The sequence below is a fragment of the Aptenodytes forsteri genome, unplaced genomic scaffold, assembly GCF_000699145.1.
Source record: "Aptenodytes forsteri isolate BGI_AS27 unplaced genomic scaffold, ASM69914v1 Scaffold518, whole genome shotgun sequence".
NCBI lineage: Eukaryota > Metazoa > Chordata > Aves > Sphenisciformes > Spheniscidae > Aptenodytes > Aptenodytes forsteri.
Window position 1 is genome coordinate 815,695 of NW_008795773.1, and position 5,757 is coordinate 821,451.

The following is a 5,757-nucleotide window of genomic DNA, read 5'->3' on the forward strand; positions in this document are numbered from 1 at the left end:
TGTTTCATTAACAGGTAGGGGGGAGACAAGGCAATCAACAAGTACATCACAAGCTCTCCGGCGTGGAGGAGAAAGCAGGCCTAAAGTCATTACCTCTTGCTTCTGGAAATGGAAGAAGCATTTGGAGAAACAAGTTACTTAAAAGACTGATAAAAATACACATAGATACACACAAGTATTCACACAACACGGGACGCTGCTGAACTTAGACAAGGTCATATCACCGATGAACAGAGTACAGGATGGGAGCTCTTGGCTCATGGAATCTAGCTGTGCTATCCAGCTCCTCCATAACCTGCTGGTGCACTTTCTGACCTCTCGTGGGGTTTCCTCCTCCTGTTGCTTAGGCTGCTTAAAAAAATTACTCCTCTGATTTTTAGATCTTATTTTTTTTTAAATTCCAGCCTAATATATTCATTCATGCTAATGACATAATTTAGTTTAAATAGTTCTTTCTCCTTCTAGTTGTTTACCCCTGTGGTGTTTACATGAACTAGTCATGTCTGCTTTCAGCCTTCCTGTTGCTGAAGGCTGAAATAAAACTAAATACAACAAACTGCTTACATCTCTTCATCTAAGGCAGACTCCATTCCTCTGCTGTATCCTCATAGCAGACTCCTACCCCCATCCTGGATCTGCCTTTAAGTTCTTCCTTGCATGGCAAGGTGCCTAGGTGAAAGCGGATGTGGTTGGCTTTTTATAGTTTGGTTAAATCTGCAGTAACTACAACAAACTTTTTTTTCCCCCCAGGTCTTTCATGGAGGTATGGCCTACAGGGATGAGCATGTTTGCTGGGAAGGTAACCTCATATTCAAACTGCCCTGATTGGGTCAATGGTATCTCACTGATTGAGTCCAGAAGAACTATAATGCCAGTATTAAAACCTGAGGGACCTGCCATTTAGCAGACAAGGTTTCCTAGTCTGTTCAATAGATATGGAAATTGTAAGGGTGAGCACCACAATCAGCAAGAGACTGGGATGCTGCAGCATTTCCAGAAGCAGGGTGTTGTGCAAATCACACTGGATGCTAAGGAAAAGTCCTGAAAACCTGCCCCATCAGTCTATGGCTTTGAGACAAGTTGCCAGTGCTGTTACGTGGCTGTGGGTGCTCTCATCCCCATGTGGACTGCTGTTTCAGGATTTTCTCCTTGAATCAGAGTGTAATCCTTTCCACACATTCATGCAGAGATATTTGCGATATGGTGATATTGGCCAGAAGCTTTTGATTATGAGCTGCTGTGCCTGTCTTCAGCATGGAGATGACCTTTGTCAGCTGCCAGGGCTGCTGTGTTTGTAAAAGGTTCACCTATTTGAAAGAAATGGGCAGTTGGTGATAGGTCATCAAGATTTTCAAGGCTTTCTGGGAAGATGACATCTAAGTATGTGGTGCTGGCAGCTGGCAGACATGGGGAGCACTAAGGCCACATTCACATCAGTTTTAGTGCACGGTGTCTTTGCATTCAGCCTTTCTGGGAAGCCAGAAGGTCTCACTGAAGCTGTTGCATTACTGGATTTTATGGTAATGCTCTTTTCAGGCCGTGGAGTTCAGGAAAAGCAGGTAGTGATTGCACCGGCTCCAAGAGATGACAATCTCCCTGGGAAAAGTTTTGCACCAAGGCAGTGGAGAAATCTCCAGTGGTTGGATGTGCGTGGATGATATGTAGGCTGTGCATAGATCTCCCTGTGGATACTGTGGAGCTCCCTGTACCTGGCAGACAGGTACATATAGCATTATTGAAGAATGTCTCTGTCCTCCAGTCATGAGGGAAACTTGGCTTCTCTGCATTTGAAAGAGATACCTTGGTCCATGGCCACTGCAAAGTGTGGGTGAACTTATCAGCATTTCTCATCCTCTCTCTTTTTTATTTTTTACTAGCTATTTGGTGTGAATCATTTTCTCCTGCGGTTTGCATTTGATTTTCCCCAAAATGCCCGTTTGGCTTCCACAGAGATGTCAGCAGAAGGACTGGGAGACCAGCAGGTGGGTTTCCTCCCACCGAAACATCCATAGTGGATCTGTCTCCAGCTGAGCAAGGTGCTCAGCTCCCATTTGCACAGTTTATGGATTTTAGTGTGTGATTTATCTGACCGTACATAGATGTGTAGTTCAGGGTCTGTAGGAAAGCTGTGGGTTGAGCGAGGAGGCAGCTCAGGGACATGGTGCAAAAAGATACTGCAGCAGTAGGGTAATGGTGTAGACTGGTGCTGCCAAGCAGAAGCCTTCCATAGCTGCAGTCACCCTTTCTCTAGGATGCAAGCAAAACATTTCATATTTGTTTTTAAAAATTATTGTTAAAACCACAATATCTTTTTTGGAACAAGGGATTGAGCGTATTCATTATGGGAGAACTGGGAAATAGATTTGGGTGATTTTTTCCCACTCTGAATTCTGCAGTCCTACTGATTTTATTAGATATTTTTCCTCTGGGTTGAGGCTACAAGGCTGCCATTTGATCCTTTGGTATGTTAGATTTTCACATTAGCCTAAATTGTATTTCTAAATCTAAAACCTCTTTAAACATGGGAACATTTTCACTGGCTCTTGCTCAAACTTTCCCTCCCTGGATTAAATTATTTATTGGTTGTTTCCCACATAATTCTGCAGTCCTACTGATTTTATTAGATATTTTTCCTCTGGGTTGAGGCTACAAGGCTGCCATTTGATCCTTTGGTATGTTAGATTTTCACATTAGCCTAAATTGTATTTCTAAATCTAAAACCTCTTTAAACACGGGAACATTTTCACTGGCTCTTGCTCAAACTTTCCCTCCCTGGATTAAATTATTTATTGGTTGTTTCCCACATGACTTAAGAAATGGATTATTTGAGGCATATGTGGCCTTCACTGGAGCTGAACTAGAGGCAGAAATGCAGCTCTGCTAACATGGTCCTTGGATTGAGGGAATGACCATGGGCACCTCGACGATCCAGGCTGCTGGGCCACAAAGTTCAATGTTGTTTATATTAGAATAAAAGATTTCTCTGTCCAGCTTGATGCAACCCTTGGAGGGAGACGCAGGAATGAAAAGCAGGCCAGAGAAATGCACGGCATCTAGGATGTTTTTTAAAACTAGAAATGGTATTCTGAAGTTTTCAGGAACCTATGAAAACCAAGTTTTCTAGGATATGCAGGAAGATACCTTTAAATCTCCCTAAACAAAGCAATAAAAGACTGTCTAGATCTGGATTAGGGCAGGTCATGACTTTAAAGAGCAAGAGTTCTTCCTGAGTAAAACCATAAGTGGACCAGCCTTGTTACAGTCCCTGTGACAGAGCTACTCAACCTTTCCTGCATCTCTGAACGCATGTGTAGCATTTCCATTTCACAGGTCAACAAAGATGAAGAGGCACCCTTCCTCCCTCCCACTTACATGGGCTTCAGGATATGGATATAAACAACTTTGCCCTCTTCGCCCCTTCTGTCAAGCTTTATCTTTGAAAAGCCCTGTTTTCAGCAGAGAAAAAGGTGATGGATGATTGATACAAAGGGATTTAGCTGGGACAGGGTCCAAGTCCACTGTTAAAAGTGATCTTTGCATCAGGCCCATGTTTAACAAGTAGCATCAGTATTTTTGGTGTTATGCATTGCAGCAGGGTTACTGGAGAGAGGAGATTTTACATGAAGTACCGTGTAGATTAAGAATTCAGCAAAACGTATCCTGAGCATTTGCCATTTTTGCATAGAGGTGAAAGACATTAATTTTTGAAAGGATCATTTCCATCACTACGAGGCTCAACTAAGCTGAAACCATGAGCCTGATTGCAGAAGTGAAATTGAACCACAAAGATCTTTTTGGATATTGCTCAGCAGTGTCATATGAAAGCAAAATAAAGAGAGAAGCTGGAATGAGGGACAGGGTAAATAGACGTATAGCCACAACAGTCTAGAAACAAATTCACTTTTAGTAAAACACGTCTGTCCATTTTCCAGTATCTTGGGTTACAATAACAATAACTTGTGCTAGTTTATTAGGTTGCAGATTAATGGGAACCCTGCTGACTTCTGTTTCTTTAGCCTTACTGTGATATATACAGAGGAAAGCTAGGAAATTCCTGCAGGTCATTTCTCTTGCGGAGAATACACATCAACCCACCAAAGCTGTAATGCGCTCGCTGTTTTGGGAAAACAGAGCTGTGAGGAAACAGGCTGAAGAGAGGCGTCCAAAGCGCCATGTCCCTCCTGGCACTCAGTGCCCACCTCCAGAAGACAAAAATGTTTCAGGCTTTTCAGCCTTTCCCTCAAATGGAAAAGGCCCTTTTCAAATTCAGAAATATCCTTTTACGTCACTGGTTTGGATCGTTTTGATGGAACAAAATAGGAAGTCTATTTGAAAATGGGAAATGTGCAAAGGCAGAGTATGAAATCTCATAAATCTGGACTGCAATTCATTGAACTCAAGATGCAAAATAGGTTAATTCCTAGCTTTTTCTTTTTTCTTAAAAATGATAACTTTCCAGCCCCCCCAGCAGAAGTCTGAAGAAGACCAATGTTACTATTCCTCTACAAACCGTATTTATAATTTTTTCAGCCAGCTCTGTAATTACTGAGCTCTGGAGACATAATTCGATTGTCCTGCTGAAGTATGAAGAGATGAACCAGATCTGATTGTAAATATCTACCAGCCATTTCAGATTTGTTCATCAATGACCTTCACAATGTCTGTGGGGCTCAGAAGGCTTTAAATCCTGTTATTAGATATTTCCTATCTTCGACTGCTATAGTTTAAAAATATTTGGAGGTATTCTTTTGAGGGTTTAGCTTTGACCATTGCTATTTTTCTCTGCTTCTTATTGCCTGTTATTTGGTATAAGTACTATATGATGTTTGTGTTTCATCTAGGCTGGGGTGGATGCTCCAAAAAATGACAACAGTAATGTTTTGGAAGAAAACAGAAAGATAAAGCTGAAGGTCTTTGCTGGAGGTACAGAGCCCCCAGGCTCCAGTGAGATTTGAACTCACGACCCCTGGTTTACTAGACCAGTGCTCTAACCCCTGAGCTATGGAGCCTCTGAGCTTTATGGGCTTTTTCCTTTGCAAACATTTTCTCTATTAATTCTAGAGTGAAACACAACCTGCTCTGCTACATTGGGCTGCTCCAAGGATTTTCTATTCTCTTTCCAAATGGCACTAACACAAACATCAGAGTCACAAAACTAGCAACACACCAGGTCAACCCAAACCTGGGATTTAGATTTACTCTCCTTCAGCTCATCCCTGCAAGGACATCAAGAGTGATACATGGCTCCCCTTTCCCCAGACAAGTAGTTTGGGAAGTTTACAAACAAGAAGCAATGATATTTTGCCTCTTCATAGTTGTTGCACTAATTTATCAAAGAAGCAAGTTAAGCTTCTAAAAAATAACTCTTTATATCCCACTGCTTTCCTTTGGAAATCAGCTGTGCATTTGCTTTTTTCATCTCAGCTCTTCAAACATGTCAATTCTTTCTTAGGAGTCCATGGTGTGCTTTGGGCGCTATGGCTGATGTGTGCACTTTCACATTTCTAAGCTGTTCTTTGGTGTCTGAATTTTCAGGGTAATCTTTCCTGTAGTGTCATTCTTCACTGAAGGTAGTTAGAAAAGGGTGTCATAAGAAACACTCCCTGCATTCGTTCTGTTTCCTCCCTCATTAACACAGCCGTTAAACATTAAAAGCCTTGGTGCCTTGGATGCTGTTAGCTAATTATTATAATCAACAGTGAGTGTTCTTCTGTTTTTATATTTGTATGGCATAGCTCTATGCTTGTTTCCAAACCC

The 5,757-nt window shown here is 41.8% G+C and overlaps 1 non-coding gene across 1 annotated transcript; it reads right to left on the reverse strand.

The window, feature by feature from the left end:
- Positions 1-4,936: 4,936 nt before the first annotated feature.
- Positions 4,937-5,009, reverse strand: TRNAT-AGU. Its single transcript has one exon. It is a non-coding gene; the product is annotated as a tRNA-Thr (tRNA).
- Positions 5,010-5,757: the final 748 nt, after the last annotated feature.